Source organism: Dermacentor albipictus, chromosome 3, assembly GCF_038994185.2.
Source record: "Dermacentor albipictus isolate Rhodes 1998 colony chromosome 3, USDA_Dalb.pri_finalv2, whole genome shotgun sequence".
In the NCBI taxonomy this organism is placed as follows: domain Eukaryota; kingdom Metazoa; phylum Arthropoda; class Arachnida; order Ixodida; family Ixodidae; genus Dermacentor; species Dermacentor albipictus.
The window spans coordinates 8,729,319-8,746,703 of record NC_091823.1 but is presented as its reverse complement, the minus strand read 5'-3'; the positions used below and the strand labels follow the sequence as shown (position 1 = coordinate 8,746,703).

Sequence of the window (17,385 nt, the reverse complement as noted above, 5' to 3'; positions counted from 1 at the left end):
GCGATGGCATATCTAGTGGCATAATCGGTTGCTACAGCAATCCATTTGTTTTCTTTGATGGAAATTGGAAACGGACCAAGGAGGTCGAGGCCCACACGGAAGAAGGGCTCTGTAGGTATATCAATGGGTTGAAGCAAACCAGCGGGAGGCATAGCAGGCGTCTTCCGGCGCTGACACAGGTCGCAAGAAGCGACATAACGGCGCACAGAGCGATAAATGCCAGGCCAGAAGAAGCGGCGCCGCAGTTGGTCGTAAGTACGAGTGACGCCCAGATGTCCAGCAGTAGGAGCGTCATGAAGTTGCTGGAGCACGGTGAGTCGAAGGTGCTTGGGGACGACTAGGAGGAGCTCCGGGCCGTCAGGACGAACGCTACGACGGTATAAAGTTCCATCGCGCAAGGTGAACATCCGAAGGGACGGGTCATTGGGCGAGGAGCTTAGGCGGTCCATAAGTGTTCGAAGAACAGGATCCTTGCGCTGCTCGTCGCCAATGTGGAGGAAGCCGGAGAGGGACAGAATACTGATGTCCGAGTCTGCATCGGTATCGTCCGGTTGATCCACGGGATTGCGGGACAGGCAGTCAGCGTCTTTATGCAGGCGTCCTGACTTATATATAATAGAAAATGTATATTCTTGTAGGCGCAATGCCCAACGTGCAAGTCGTCCAGTTGGGTCCTTCAAAGAGGAGAGCCAGCAGAGGGCGTGATGGTCGGTGACAACGCAGAAGCTCCGACCGAAAAGGTACGGGCGAAATTTCGCGACCGCCCATACGAGCGCGAGACATTCTCTCTCGGTAATGGAGTAATTACGCTCGGGCGTGGAAAGGCGGCGGCTAGCGTAAGCGATGACACGGTCTTGGCCCTGTTGACGCTGAGCGAGGACAGCGCCGATGCCATGACCACTCGCGTCAGTTCGTACTTCAGTGGGCGCAGAAGGGTCAAAGTGGGAGAGAATCGGGGAAGTGGTAAGCCGCTCAATCAGGGTAGAGAAGGCTTTCTCCTGTAGCGGTCCCCAAGAGAAAGAGGCGTCTTTCTTAAGAAGGTCAGTGAGAGGGTGAGCGATGTCCGCAAAATTTTTCACAAATCGCCGAAAATAAGAGCATAAGCCCAGAAAACTACGGACATCGTTCGTTGAACAAGGTACAGGAAAATTTCGCACGGCGTGAACTTTCTGTGGATCAGGTTGGATTCCGGCGGCGTTGACGAGATGACCAAGCATGTTAATTTCACGGCGACCGAAATGGCACTTGGAGGAGTTTAGCTGAAGGCCAGCCCTGCGAAACACGGAGAGTATGGTTGTGAGGCGCCGCAGGTGGCTCTCAAAGTTCGGCGAAAACACAATCACATCGTCGAGGTAACACAGGCATGTAGACCACTTCAAGCCGCGCAAGAGAGAGTCCATCATGCGCTCGAATGTAGCTGGCGCATTGCATAATCCAAAGGGCATGACTTTAAATTGGTACAGACCGTCCGGTGTGACAAAGGCGGTTTTCTCGCGGTCCATCTCATCGACGCTAATCTGCCAATAGCCGGAGCGGAGGTCAATTGATGAAAAGTATTGGGATCCGTGAAGGCAGTCAAGAGCGTCATCAATGCGAGGCAAGGGATAAACATCCTTCTTTGTTATCCGGTTGAGGTGACGGTAGTCAACGCAGAAGCGCCACGAGTTATCTTTTTTCTTTACTAAGACAACCGGTGATGCCCACGGGCTACTGGAGGGTTCAATGATGTCCTTGTCCATCATCCTGTCTACTTCTTTCTGTATGATGGCCCTTTCTGTTGCCGAGACACGATATGGCCGCCTATGAATGGGGCTGGCGTCACCGGTGTTGATGCGATGCGTGACAACAGATGTCTGGCCAAGTGGACGGTCGTCCAAATCAAAGATGTCCCGATAAGATGACAGGAGATGACGAAGAGCTGTTGTTTGCTCGGAAGGAAGGTCGGGGGCGATCATCTTAGAAACATCGTCCGCAGGCGTCGAGTACGAAGGAGTGGATGACAAAGGTCCGTTCGTACTGAGGAAGGATTCAGAGGTCAAAAAAGAAATCTGAAATTCTTCCAAAGGAGTGATATGCGCTATGGCGATACCGTGTGGCAAAACATGTGACGAGAACCCAAAATTGAGGATGGGCACGCGAGCGCAGTTTTCGCGGATCCGAATTAAGGTGCTCGGTAGGGCAATATTACGCGACAAAACCACGTCAGTAAGCGGCGACAGGACGTACTCGCCATCAGGTACGGGAGGACAGGGCGTCAGCAGGACATTTGTAGCAGCCTGTGGAGACAGCCTTGCAAATTCAGCAGCACATAAGCGGTGTGGAGCACAAGTGGTTGCGTCGGCAGGAAGCGGCAGGTCCAACTGTACAACACCTGCGGAGCAGTCAATTTGGGCAGAGTGTTTCGAAAGGAAGTCGAGGCCGAGAATTAGGTCGTGTGGGCAGTGTTCAAGGACGATAAATAGAACAACGGTATAATGGCCCCCAATGGTCACACGTGCTGTGCACATTCCAAGGACAGGTGACGTACTCCCATCGGCGACTCGCACGGTGCACGGTACGGCGGGGGTCAGAACCTTTTTGAGCCGGCGGCGGAGAGCAGCGCTCATAACTGAAAGCTGCGCTCCTGTATCAACGAGAGATCTAACGGGAACGCCATCGACTTCAATGTCCAGCAGGTTTCCACATGTAGGCAGGGTCAATAGAGGATTTGTGGGCCGGGTCGGAGTTGCAGCTTCACCTCCGGGAGCTGCACCGCCTAGTTTCCCGAAGCGAAGCGACCGGTTGCAGAAGGGGACGAAGAGCGGTGAACGAGAGGCGAACGGGACCTACGACCTTGCGGAGACGGGGATCGGCTGGATCTTGGTGGAGCACTGTCGGCGTTGATGTTCCTAGTCGGCGTATAGGGCGAGAAAGTGCGATTGTCGGGTACTTGGCTGTAGTGACTCGGAGACGACCACCGAGGAGGCGACGACCAGTGGTTGCGGCAATGACGGGCGATGTGTCCAATACCGGAACAATTAAAACAGATGGGTTTATCATCCGCTGTGCGCCATTCAGCTGGGTTGCGACGGAGTGGTGGAAAGCTTTGCGTCCGGGAGCGAGCGGTCGGAGAAATTTGGTAGGTGTTGGTATGGCGGACTGAGCAGAGAGATGGAATGCCCAAACTTGCTATTTCCTCCCGAACGACCGCTTGTATAAGGGAGATAGCGGGTACGCTTTCCCGACAGTCTGAACGAACGGGAGCCGGGGCCATGGCCTCAAGCTCACGGCGAACGATGCGCGTTATTTCTTCCGGTCCTGCGGGCTGAACGAACCGCGGCGGGTCTTCGCAAGAAGATGTCGCGGCGGTATTGGGCAACCGGTCGAAAGTTTGAGTGACGCGGCGGCCCTTCGCTTGTTCGAAGCGCCGGCACTCCTTAATAATTGCATCCACAGTGGCACAATCCTTACACATCAAGAGATTGAAGGCATCGTCTGCAATACCTTTCAATATATGGCCAATCTTGTCTGCCTCGGTCATGTTGTCATCAGCCTTGCGACAGAGGGCCAGCACATCCTGTATGTACACGACATAGGATTCTGTGGACGTCTGAGCGCGGCACGCAAGTTCTTTTTTAGCTGCCAGCTGACGACCGACAGGTCTGCCGAACAGGTCTCGCATTTTTTCTTTGCAAACATCCCAGCTCGTTAGGTCAGCTTCATGTGTGTCATACCATTGCTTCGCAGTTCCCTTCAGATAAAATATTACGTTTGCAAGCATCATTGTAGGATCCCACCTGTTGTTGTCGCACACTCGCTCGTACATTGTAAGCCAGTCCTCGACGTCGACGTTGTCCGTGCCACAAAATGTTCCCGGGTCCCGTCGGTGAGTGAGGATGACCGTGGGCACGGGCTGCCGAGGCGTTGTCGCTTGTGTCGGTTGATTTGCCATTGTGGCAGCAGGTAGATGACGTCCGCTGCGAAGTTCCGTGGTGGTACCCCGCACCTTCCACCAAAATGTTGCGGGAAGAAAGCAGGCCCACGAGTGTAAAATAACTTATATTTACAAATGATGGATATGGCGTTCAGGCAACCGCCAGACTTCGTCTTTCTCTAGTCCAACTCAACGTCTTCCTTCACTTCACCGTAACAATATATATATATATATATATATATATATATATATATATATATATATATATATATATATATATATATATATATATATATATATATATATATATATATATATATATATATATATATATATATATATATATATATATATATATATATATATATATATATGTATATATATATGAGAAAATGAATAAAGAAATCTTTATTTCATTTATTAGGCACAAGTAATTTCCCCTATATGTTGTCCTCGGTGTCAGTGCTTGTTGGCTTCCTGTGGCATATATCTTAGGTAGGAAGATATATTTATTAATTAATTTAATCATTGCCTGCTCACCTGTTCAGCACACAAGAGTTGTATATAAGCCACTTCGGTGACACGTAACCTTCTCTGTGTATCCACAAACACACCTGCCGAGATCGCGACCCACCCAACAACACCCAGCAGCCGGGCAGCCACGCGAAGACCGTTCAAAGCATGCGATAAAAATCCGTTCACGCGCAGAAAGCTCGACTGTCGCCACCGGGAACCGTTCGTGGCAGCGTCTCTATAGTATAGAATTAATTCACATACTTGATAAGCAAAAAAGCGATATCAGGAGAACAAGACAGAATATCAATTTCATTCATAAAATCATTTCATAACCATGGTAGCCAAGAGCGCTACATTTGCGTTCCGTAGTTAGTGCGCGAATATGGTATCTACCGATACCCTGGATTTTTTTTACCAACTCGCCCAAGCAAACGTTTTGCTAAGCTTTGTGGCACGTTCTACATACTTATGGCACCCGCAATTCTGTCTTATGCCCTGCTGCATTTGTATTCTGTTGTAGGAACCTCCCGCTGAGCTGTACACCCCTTCGTCCACGGTTTCCGAGGACTGGAACGATTTCATCGGAAACATAAGCAGCGACAGCACCGACGGTGATGATATGGACGGGACGATATGGATTTGTGCTCACATGGATAATCCCGAAAAAAAAAATTTGAAGTGAGAGAGGGAGAGAGAGAGAGAGCTCTTTATTAGAAAAACAGAGAATTTTGCCGGCGCGTATATAACCGCTGGCAGGCTACTCTGTATAGGGATGGGGAATGGGATTAAGAGATTACAGAAGAGTGAGAGAAAAAGAGGATAAAAATAAATATGAACTGTCCGAGTGGACCTGATACTAATATTTACAGGTGACATGGCTGGTAAATTTAGGCTTTTGTATATGAAGGGTGCAATTTTTAAAGCTTTCCTATTAGACCGATTTCTGATAGGTATTTGAACAATAAATCCAAAACCCGTCGCTGTTCTGAAGGGCCGGGCATTGGACCTAAGATGCTCGGTAACGTTAACGGTTCGTGGCAAATCATGTCCATTTGTTGCTCAAAAAATTGTCTCTCGTCGCGGTACGCGGGGCATTCTAGTAAAATGTGTTCAATTGTCTAAGTTGCGACAGTTATCACAGTATGGGTTAGTGGTAAGCTCTATGCGGTACAAATAATTGTTCGTGTATGCCACGTTCAGTCGAAGACGATGGTACAACGTCTCTAAGTGCCGAGGAAGTGGTCGTGGAATTTTCGGTCTCATTTCTGGGTCAATGTAACGCAGGAAGTTATCTTGGTGAAGCGGCACATTCCAGATGCGGTCTTTTTCTTGGCAGGCATATTTTTTTGCCATGTTTGAAGCGTCGGCTTTTGTAAAAAATGTTCTTTTGAACTTGCGGTATTGGAGTCCATTTCTGGCAGCTTCATCCGCTCGTTCATTTCCCGAAATGCCGGCATGGCCTGGTATCCACTGGAACTTTATGCAATGCCCAGCAATCTTAGCCCTGTGGTGAAGATAAGCAATGTCAAATGCTGCAGGTTGATTATTGCAACGCTTGTGCCTGTTCCACATACTTTGTGGAACAGGCACAAATTGAAGTGATTCGCATATCATTCGCTTGACCGAGATGCAACGCGCAGTTTACCACACTATTATAAATTAGAATCCTCAGTGTTATCCACTTATAGAAATTAGTCATCAGATATGAAATCTGAAAACCCAAATTTCGACACCCCTCCAACATCACTGACATTGTTAGCCGCGATGCATATACGAATTCAATGTAGCACGTCGTTTTCGACTAAAAGCCAAAATGCAAGCAAGAAGGCATTCAGTAATAGCGGCTGATACGTCCCAGTTAGGAATGGTGTAGTAGTTTTAATAATGAACTTAAATGAACGCTCAAGCAAAGCAGGCACCACGTGTCCAGAAACCAAAGACCGAGCGCAATTAAGAGGCTTTTCGGGGGTACAAAATGTAAAAATTATCTGAAGATTATGCAAACATGTGAAGCGGCGCTTTCATCATAGCCACTCGTTGGTATCTTAATTGAGCACACGTATTACATACTGTTAACAGAGGGGGAAGAAGCAGTTGTGGCTCTAGCAGCGGCGGAGGGTTACCGTAGAAACAGATCCTTGATAATACTCACAGACTCCAAAGAAGCATGCAGGAATTACACGGCAGGTAGAAACAACAAAGGGGAGCTGCGAATCCTCCTCGAGGCAGGGCTTCCGAACGAAAAGATACTGCATATACGATTTTCTGGGTGCCGGGTCACACCGGAATAGAGGGTAACCAGAGGGCCGACAGTCTAGCTCGCGAGCTCACATACCGAGTCGGACAGTCAAGGGACCCGGATACCACTATGACGGTGGAACCAACGTACGCGGAAATACTAAACCATCACAGAGGCAAAAGGATAATATATCCACCACCCCACCCATCTTTAAAACAACACGAAGCAGTCGGCTGGCGAAGGCTGCAGACAGGAACATTCTCCAATCTACACATCCTACATAATATGTTTCCCAGTCAATACAGGGACACGTGCCCATGGGGTGGGGCCATCCCAACACTATATCGCATCACATGGGAGTGCAGAAATAACTTCTCTTTCCACAAAGGAAAAAAAACCGAGTGCGGAGCAGTGGGAGGGCCTGCTCACCAGCGGCGTGCTCACAGTCCAAAAAGGATTGGTGCGACACGCTCTCAAAGTGGCCAGGCTCAGCGGTGATCTGGAATAGGGGCGCCGACCACTCAAGACGACGGAGACTTCAGTAAAACATGAAGACCTCTGTTAGCCGCTGAAAGCTGTAAATAGAGCAATGAAGTTTTTCCCTTCCTTCCTTCCTAGGCGAAAATGCTGAGCCTTAAAGGGACACTAAAGGCAAATACTAAGTCAACGTGGAGTGTTTAAAAACCTTTCCAGAAACCTCGTGATGCTTCTTTCGTGCCAAGAAAAGACTTAGTTTACGAGAAAATTGTATCTGAAGGGTCCGAATACCTTTTTCGAAATTCAAATCTCCCACCCCCCAACCGGGGGAGTTGTGACGTTGCATACGCCATCACCGCCCTTTGTTGCCGTCGGTGACTAAAACAGTGCCCGACCGACGGCATCACCGGGCCAAGACAAAGCGGTGGATTCGTCGCTGCAACTGCTTTTTGGTCAAGTGGCGTAGACCATTCGGGCATCCCGCGACACCACATGGAAGTTGAATTCTCTGCTACTTGTAGTTTGAGCGAGTTTCGCGAGCCAGCAAAACCAGCGCAGCACTATGTGATCAGGAAAGTACTGGAACTCTTGAAAGCGTGGGCAGCGCAGAGGCGAGTGAAAACGAAGCCTTTCGACCGCCCGAGTCGTTGTCAACGGTAATTTCAATTAGTTATTTTTCTAAACATGGAATGGAACTGGAAAAGTAGCATTTTATTTCATCTATTTCATAATAGGAGGATGTTTTTTGTAACGAGTAGCTGAGTACTAGTGACACAATTTAACTGAGGAGTGCTTTCGTCATCGGGCAAGTGCTTGAATGTCCCGGGGGAGACGCTAATCATGTCCTGCATTTAGCTCGATTACTCGATTATTAATGCTCTGTTCGCGATGATATTGACGCGTTAGAGATTCTCGAGCACTAATCTATCACTCTAGCTTGACTTAGTATTTGTCTTTAGTGTCCCTTTAAACGATAAAAACTCATTGCATGTTTTAAATACAATCTGAATTCTGTGATACCACTTGTGGGTAGCATATGTAGTCTCAAGAGAAACAGGCATGCTCAATAGCTTGAAGGAACACACGCCCCTTGTTGAAAGTTTCAATCTATTCCGCGTTTTATTAGTTTAAATTGTTCCCGCTATTTGTTGCCTTCAATACCATACTTCAGTCCCTGTTCCTTGTCGTGTTAGAGCACTCTTTTTCTTAAAGCGAATGGCTCTCTTGACTCTTTCACCACCGATGCAAAGGTCATGTGCTTTCGGGCAGCCGACCTGCGAAGAGTACATCATCTCCCCCCCCCCCCTCCCCTCCTCAACTGCCCGCTGCACACTGGCAAATGCAACAAAACAAGCGCGGAGGTCAAAGTTTCATTTTGAATAGAGTGGCCACTTAGATAATGCTTTTCTTTAGTGCGTATCCCCCGCTTGGGCAACGAGGATTGTGCCTCAGCGCCGACGTGGAGTATATATCACAATGCACGGTATACCGTATATACGTCCTCGCGATACGGAATGAGGTAGAGGCGCGCCATGAGTGGGGCCGCAATCTTATGTGCATGGGAAAGGGCATTGCCCCCATGAAAAACCCCTCCCCTCCACCCCTCCCCCCCTCCCCCCCCTCCCCCCTTCGAACCACCACTAGCCTTCGTCTTGCGTTCACATTCAAGGGTTCCCTTTCACCTTTCATTCACGTCGCTCTTTCTGAGCCCACCTCCTGAAACTTTCTGTTCTGTGGAAAGGAGGGGAAGCGGGGGGGGGGGGGGGGGGGGGGCTGTCGTCATCCTCCCCTGGATACGCCATGCAGCCCCTCAGTACAGTGTGTGTATACATACCAACTGTACAGCCACAATACGACGCGACGTTGCCTAAGATGCGCGTTCTCTTTTGTGTCTCGTAAAATGCTCGAAACGAGACACAAAAAATGCTCTACAAAATGCTCTACAACCAACGCACAGCTTGGGTGAAGCCAATTTAGGATCCAGAATAAAACGCAGGACAGACGCAAAACATGCACGAAAGCGACGTAAATAAGCTCGCTTACTTGCTCCTTGCCCACTACAGGGTTTCGACCATTACTGAATCGGAGGTTAAACATAGGAGGGAAGGAAAATTAAGGAGCGGTAAGGTTGAAATTGTACAGTTAATATTAAAATTAAGTGGTGTCAGAGTGTGTCGGCTTTTTCGTTTTTCTTTTTTTTAGGAAAGTTATGAATCAGAAAAGTACAGTGAATGTGAGGATACAGAATGATTCACAGTACTGCTGGCACTTTCTGAAAGACCCAACTATTAATTCAGAAAATTACCTTGGAATGTTCTTTGTGTCACACAGAAAATGGTCTCGTAACCCTACTTGAATATGGGCTGGCATTGTCTTCTTAGAAATTCTAGGGATTTAAAGTCTGGCTGAAGGTTTAGGAAAGACACACGGAGGTGTTTTTTTTTTTTTTAATGTGGATGGGATCGAAACGTAAGAGATGTAATCTCGCGAAGCGACATGGTCCTCTGCAAGCTTATGCCTAAACTTACCCAATCCTGGGCATATCCCCTGTAAAGGGTTCACACCCATAGTAAGGAATCATCATCTTTATCATCAACGGCCATGCGTCTCAGTACGTGCTGTCAAATCGTGCTGGTCGTGGGCCTTTTGTGGCCAGTCTGGGACACGTTCAACTCAATTGAGGCCAAGAACGGGCAAAAGGAGGCCTTCTGGCTCAAGTACTGGTGCTGCCTGGGAAGCTTCCTTGTCCTGGACAACATGTTGGCGCTTGTCTTGTGCGGCCTCCCCGAAACAAGCCATGGCAGCGCCGTCAGGCTGGCCGTACTCGTCTTGATGCAGGTGTGTGCGTGTAGTTCAGCTCGATGTTGTAGTACTGAACTTCTATGTCCATAATGTAGGGCAAACTTATGCCCCAGTTGATAATCGGCTTCCTACCTACTCTGTATATTTTGCTGTAATCTCAAACACCTTCTCGTTGTCCCTGTCTTTCTTCCTTCCTTTCTACGTTTTTCCGTGCCCCCTTCAAGCACGCTGCTTTTAGTATTTCCTTTCTATCTCAGCCATTACTGTCTCTTGAGCTTTTGCGGACTTTACGTGAAAATGTGTGCTCGAAATGGCACTTATTCTGTCTGCGCGGTTTAATTTTCTTCCTGGTATCACGCGTGATTGACAGACACGCTATATGCGCACGCTCTCTTTACAGGCATACGTTAGCCAAGCACCAGAACAGCTTTACGAACGAGCATTTCGTTTTCAAATGAAGCTGTGGGAGCCGGACATCGACAAAGTTCTCAATTACACCGTCGCTGAGACCACAGTAACTGCCTGAGGAACAATAAATCGACATTTTTCGCTTCATTCTTGCCTCGACACAATTGGTATTTGTCTTTCTCTTAGATCTTTTCTCGCGAAGCACTTCCTTCTCTTGTTTTTAACATCTCAACGTTTAAAAAAGAAGCACTCGAGCATATTGTTAGAACTTTTATACACTGCATGGTTCAAGGTTCTTTTTATATCTTGCGAATTCTTGCGTTTATCTTTTTTCTGTCGTTGCTTCTGTCGTTTTCTGTCTGTCGTTTTCTGTCTGTCGTTTCTGTCGAGAGAGAGAGAGAGAGAACGCATAGGCGCTGTCAACGTGGCGTTCTTGCAGAGGAGTTCCTAGAGGTCGATATACTTTGCCGCTCGCTAATTTTGTGAGCTTCAGAAGGCTAACTGACAAAAAAGAATATTAATTAACTTTTTTTTATTAGTGCATTGGGGGCAGTTCGTTAAATGACGAATTTGGAGACAGTGACATTTTAAAGCACCCCCATTTTTTCGAATCTTGAAAACGGCACTTAAGTGGTGATATTCATATGCGAATTTCAAACCTTAATATTGAATATCACCACTTAAGTGCGGTTTTCAAGATCCGAAAAAATGGGGGTGCATTAGAATGTGACTGTCTCCGAATTCGTCATTTAATTTTAATTTAACTTAAAGTCGCTATATATATATATATATATATATATATATATATATATATATATATATATATATATATATATATATATATATATATATAGTGAAGTAGACACGCGTATCAAGCGGTTTCTTGACGTTTCGGCCGGGGTCCGGCCTTCATCAGAATATATGTATATACATTGCATGGTGTCAGTACAGTTAATATACATGTGCTTATCGACCAAATGAAGTTACGTTTACATGGAAAACGAATAAAATGGGCGAACAAAATGCATCTGAATCGTTCAAAGGATAACTGACACGTGTATAGACCGATGGCGATTGCAAACATATCTAAAATACAAAGCATAAAAATGCACCGGAATGAATTGTAAAAACCAATCGCCACGTGACAACAAAACGTCAATATGTGCTCAATATGTGCTATGTTATCAAGCAAATGCAGACACAGAAAAATGGGAATAGCGACGTATTAGTAGCAGAAGGGACAAGTGACGGGCTACAAAGACAGGCAACTGTCAGAGTCTTTTCTGTGTCTGCGTTTGCTTGATAACATAGCACATATTGAGCACATATTGACGTATTGTTGTCACGTGGCGATTGGTTTTTACAATTCATTCCGGTGCGTTTTTATGCTTTGTATTTTAGATTATATGTTTGTAACCGGTAATATACAGGCTAGCAATGCAGGCAATCAAATTAAAGCTTCAAACATGGGCAGAGAATAATGGAATTTTGGAGGAACTTCAGAATGGCTTCAGAATAGGTAGGCGTTTAGACGATAACTTATTTATTCTTACTCAGTGTACTGAAATATCAAAAGTAGAAAGCAGACCATTAATCATCATCATCATCATCATCATCATGTTTACGCCCCCTGCAGGGCAAATGCCTCTCCCATACTTCTCCAACAACCCTGGTCATGTACTTATTGTGGCCATGCCGTCCCTGCAAACTTCTTAATCTCATCCGCCCACCTAACTTTCTGCCGCCCCCTGCTACGCTTCCCTTCCCTTGGAATCCAGATCGTAACCCTTAATGACCCTTAATGAGGTTATCTTCCCTCCTCATTACATGTCCTGCCCATGCCCATTTCTTTTTCTTGATTTCAACTAAGATGTCATTAACTCGCGTTTGTTCCCTCACCCAATCTGCTCTTTTCTTATCCCATAACGTTACACCTATCATTCTTCTTTCCATAGCTCGTTGCGTCGTCTTCAATTTGAGGAGAACCCTTTTCGTAAGCCTCCATGTTTCTGCCCCGTAGGTGAGTACTTGTAAGACACAGCTATTATACACTTTTCTCTTGAGGGATAATGGCAATTTGCTGTTCATGATCTGAGAACGTCTGCCAAACGCACCCCAGCCCATTCTCACCCTTCTGATTATTTCCGTCTCATGATGCGGATCCGCCGTCACTACCTGCCCTAAGTAGATGTATTCCCTTACCACTTCCAGTGCCTCGCTACCTATTGTAAATTGCTGTTCTCTTCCGAGACTGTTAAACATTACTTTAGTTTTCTGCAGATTAATGTTTAGACCCACTCTTCTCCTTTGCCTCTCCCAGTCAGTGAGCATGCATTGCAATTGGTCTCCTGACTTACTAAGCAAGGCAATATCATCAGCGAATCGCAAGTTACTAAGGTATTCTCCATTAACTTTTATCCCCAATTCTTACCAATCCAGGTCTCTGAATACCTTCTGTATACAGGCTGTGAATAGCATTGGAGAGACCGTATCTCCCTGCCTGACGCCTTTCTTTATTGGGATTTTGTTGCTTTCTTTATGGAGGACTACGGTGGCTGTGGAGCCGCTATATATATCTTTCAGTATTTTTACATACGGCTCGTCTACACCCTGATTCCGTAATGCATCCATGACTGCTGAGGTTTCGACAGAATCAAACGCTTTCTCGTAATCAATGAAAGCTATATATAAGGGTTGGTTATAATCTGCACATTTCTCTATCACCTGATTGATAGTGTGAATATGGTCTATTGTTGAGTAGCCTTTACGGAATCCTGCCTGGTCCTTTGCTTGACAGAAGTCTAGGGTGTTCCTGATTCTATTTGCGATTACCTTAGTAAATAGTTTGTAGGCACCTGACAGTAAGCTGATCGGTCTATAATTTTTCAAATCTTTGGCATCCCCTTTCTTATGGACTAGGATTATGTTAGCGTTCTTCCAAGATTCCGGTACGCTCGAGGTCATGAGTCATTTCGTATAGAGAGTGGCCAGTTTCTCTAGAACAATCTGCCCACCATCCTTCAACAAATCTGCTGTTACCTGATTCTTCCCAGCTGCCTTCCCCCTTTCCATAGCTCCCAAGGCTTTCTTTACTTCTTCCTGCGTTACCTGTGGGATTTTGAATTCCTCTAGACTATTCTCTCTTCCATTATCGTCATGGGTGCCACTGGTACCGTATAAATCTCTATAGAACTCCTCAGCCACTTGAACTATCTCATCCATATCCGTAATGATATTGCCGGCTTTGTCTCCTGATCTCTTGATCACTCTATATCTATAGAAATGTCTTGGGAAATGGTTGATTTTGACGTTATTGAAAAAAAAAACTACTTATAAAGCCCATTGTCATTACTGACTGCAACACGACCTTTTGCTGAGCAATGATGCAGATATTGATAGGTTATTGCTTTCGTTTGCGCCAAGAGTCGCGGATATAGACCATAGTTCCTTGAACCGAGTCGTGAGACATCCAATAGATGCTCGAGAGAGCATATGGATTTCTTCGAATTGGTTTTCTTCGAAACGTCGGCACTTAAGTATAAATTAAAAAGGGGGTCCATATATCGAGCCAAACCCTGGGTCTAGATTACACGTTCTGAAATTTCGACGTTAGCACATTCGCTCGTGGTATGAATAGCGTCAGTTTCCAATAGATCGACCAAACATTCCGAATGAGTGACGTGTGAATAAACCAAGACATAAGCAATTGACTGTACGTCGCAATGTCGCCAAATTGAAACATTTATTTAGTAAAAGCCCCGGTTACTTATCAATTTCTGCGCGTTCTTTAACAAAAGGTACACGTGTCGAAGGGGTCTCTGGCCTGTGAGGAATTCAAGGCGTCCGTGATGGCCGAAAGTATCACAACCACTGACCTGAACTATTTCTTAGTCGAGATAACTGAAAATTTCACCACGCGTAGTGATCATGCATGAGAGAACGTAAGTGAAATAACCATTTTTTTAAACGTCTGGAGCGCTAATCAAGCTAAAGCTTCACGAAAAGTGACTGAAGGATTTTGTGCAAAAATTATGTAAAGTTTAAAAGCCTAGACCTGCCTATAATAATCGGGTTTGCTCATTGCGGGTGATACACTTCTCTCGCATACGCATGAGTTGCATCCGCTTGTGTCTCTCGCTCCTTTTCTTGCGCAGTGCATACACAAAGGAATCGTCATGAGGTATAGCCCCTCAAACCTTCCTGCGTACTAGAAAGGCATGCCAAACGATACGATGTTCCTTGTGCTATCGCAATCTGATCTTTCTTTTTTTTTGCTTGGACCCAGGTTTTCTAAATTGTTCTTCGGCGACCTCCTCACCCCTATTGTGTCCTCACCCCTAGTCGCAGTGCGCTTGAAACAGCGCACTGCGACTTGCATACGCTATTGTCGTGTATAAATCTGTGCACATATATATGAGCCTCTCTGCATACGTCTGTATATATGTGCAGGCACAAGCAAGAATAAGTAGACCAACTTACATATATATATCTATCTCCTTTATTTGTATTTTCTTCGTAACCGAGAACGTCAGCACGAAAGCAGCAGACTACGCAAGTCCTTCAGACATGCATTTGCACCTGAGGTGTTAAAACGTTGGACTGAGCTTTGGCCACGTATCACACGTGCTGTCCAAGGGGCAGCCACGTCCGGTGATGGGAACAGAAGGTGGGGTGGCAGTGAAGGGTAGGAACAGTGGCCTGGCCAGCCATCGATAACGCAATCTGCAGTGCACCTGCTGCCTTGTCTTTCCCGGCTACCGTGAAGGAAAGAAGCGTCGTTCTGCTTCGTGACCAGGGTGGATAGTCTCTATTTAGAATGGCGGCACCTACCACCTACGTTCTGCTCGCACTGGCGTTCCTGGCTGGTACAGGGGTGTCCAATAAAGTGAGTACTCAATAGACAGCTTCAATATGACCACGGTTATGCGCCACTGTTTTCACACCGACATGACCTCAGGAAAATGGCCGCGCCTCGGCTACCCCGAGTCAATGGCGCCTTATGATAGCGATGTTTAGCTATTTTTTCTATGGATGTGCCCGGACGCCAACTTATTAACCCTCACGGCCTGTTACACAGGATCAAATGTGCGTGCAGATGCTTTCCTGTGATTCTATAGATATAGAGGAGAAAGAAAGAAGAAAGGCAGATATATTAACCGGAACGGGAAATCTGGTTCGCTTGCGTACGCTAGGGAATGGCGAGAGGGAGGTAGAAAGAAAAGGACAAAGTAGAGAGAGAGGGAGAGAGAGCGCGGACACACGACCACAGCCTGTCACAATCACTGCACACCATCACAGCACAGGACCACGTACAGTACAATGATGATGATGATGATGATGATTGGAGTTTGTTGGCGCAAGGCTCATAAGTGGCCAAAGAGCGCCAAGGCTATGATAAGAGACTGCCATTGGTAAATCTATAATGAATATCGACAGCTATATATAAGGGTTGGTTATATTCTGCACATTTCTCTGTCACCTTATTGATAGACCGTTTTATGTGGCCTTTTTATATATTACAGGAACCTATGACAACATAGACCGCAACATCTTGTGGTATATTCTGAAAGGGGAAGGCTTAGGTGACGATTGTCTACAGCTTTTGAGAGAGATTTACCTAGAAAATACCGTTTGCGTTGAATGGAAAGGGATGAGAAGCGAGGAGAAAGTTCATGTCTACAAGGGACTGAGACAGGGGTGCCCTTTATCCCCACTGCTGTTTATGATGTACATGGTGAGGATGGAGAGGGTGCTAGAAGGAAGTAATATCGGGTTTAATCTCATACAAACAGGCGGCTACAGTAGTAGAGCAGCAGCTCCCAGGTTTATTTTATGCGAATGACATTGTATTGCTAGCTAACAAGCAAAGTGATTTGCAACGTCTGGCTAATATCTGTGGACAGGAAGGCAACAATTTAGGTTTTAAATTTAGTGTTAGAAAATCAGGTGTTATGGTATTCAATGAAAACAGTGAACAGACAGTGGAAATACAGGGCCATGAAATACCTCGGGTGACAGAATATAAATACCTTGCTATATGGATAATCGAGGGCGATAGATATATAGAAACACAGGAAAAAACTATAATAGTAAAGGGGAAGAAAAATGCAGCCATAATGAAGCACAGAGCGCTATGGGGTTGCAACAGGTACGAGGTGCTCCAGGGTATGTGGAAAGGTGTAATGGTTCCATGACTTACTTTTGGGAGTACGGTTGTTTGCTTGAAATCAGAGGTACAATCAGGACTAGATGGGAACCAAAGGTCAGTGGGACGCCTCGCACTGGGCGCTCACGGGAAGACAACAAATGAAGCTGTGCATGGTGATATGGGCTGGACTAGTTTTGAAGAGAGGGAAGCTTATAGTAAAATTGATTATGAAGAACGACTGAGGAATATGGAAGAAAGTAAATGGACTGGGAGAGTGTTGAGGTATAAGTACAGGAAAAACATTGATTCACGGTGGAGAAAAAGAACTAGGAAGCTTACCAGTAAGTATGCGGCCTGTAGGTTGGGCAACACAGCAACAAAGACGGTCAAGCGGAAAGTCAGAAAAGCTGAAATAATCTCATCATGGCGGCAATGGAAAGGAAACCTGCCATGAGTAACTACTTAAGAGAAAAAACTGAATCAGGAAAGACGCAATTTATGATAACTCAAAGGTAAGCTCATTACTTTTCGTAGCGAGATCGGGATGCCTTTGAACACGCACCTATAAAGCGAGATATAAGAAGGAACAAGAAGCATGTGCTTGCTGCGGTAAAGCTAGGGAAACTATGGATCATGTTTTTTATTAGAATGTGAAAACGTCTACCCAGCGGGCGATTTAGGCACCACTGGCCTCCTTGAAGCCCTTGGGTTCAGCGGTAGCAGTGGAAAAGTAAACATGTCCGCAATAGGCATTAGTAAGAGGCGATTGGAGGATTGGTGGACGAAAAGTAGGGAAACGACAAAAACGAAGACGTACAAAAGCACAGTTAGCAATAGGGGATCAGAAAATTTGGGTGTGGGAGTTCATAGTGTATTTTTTTA

At 46.1% G+C, this 17,385-nt stretch overlaps 1 long non-coding RNA gene across 1 annotated transcript; it reads left to right on the top strand.

Moving 5' to 3' along the window:
* The first annotated feature begins 9,717 nt into the window (after positions 1-9,717).
* On the top strand, positions 9,718-10,502 carry LOC139057804 (uncharacterized). Its single transcript, XR_011513004.1, has 2 exons — positions 9,718-9,983; positions 10,348-10,502. It is a non-coding gene; the product is annotated as an uncharacterized lncRNA (long non-coding RNA).
* The last annotated feature ends 6,883 nt before the right edge of the window (positions 10,503-17,385 follow it).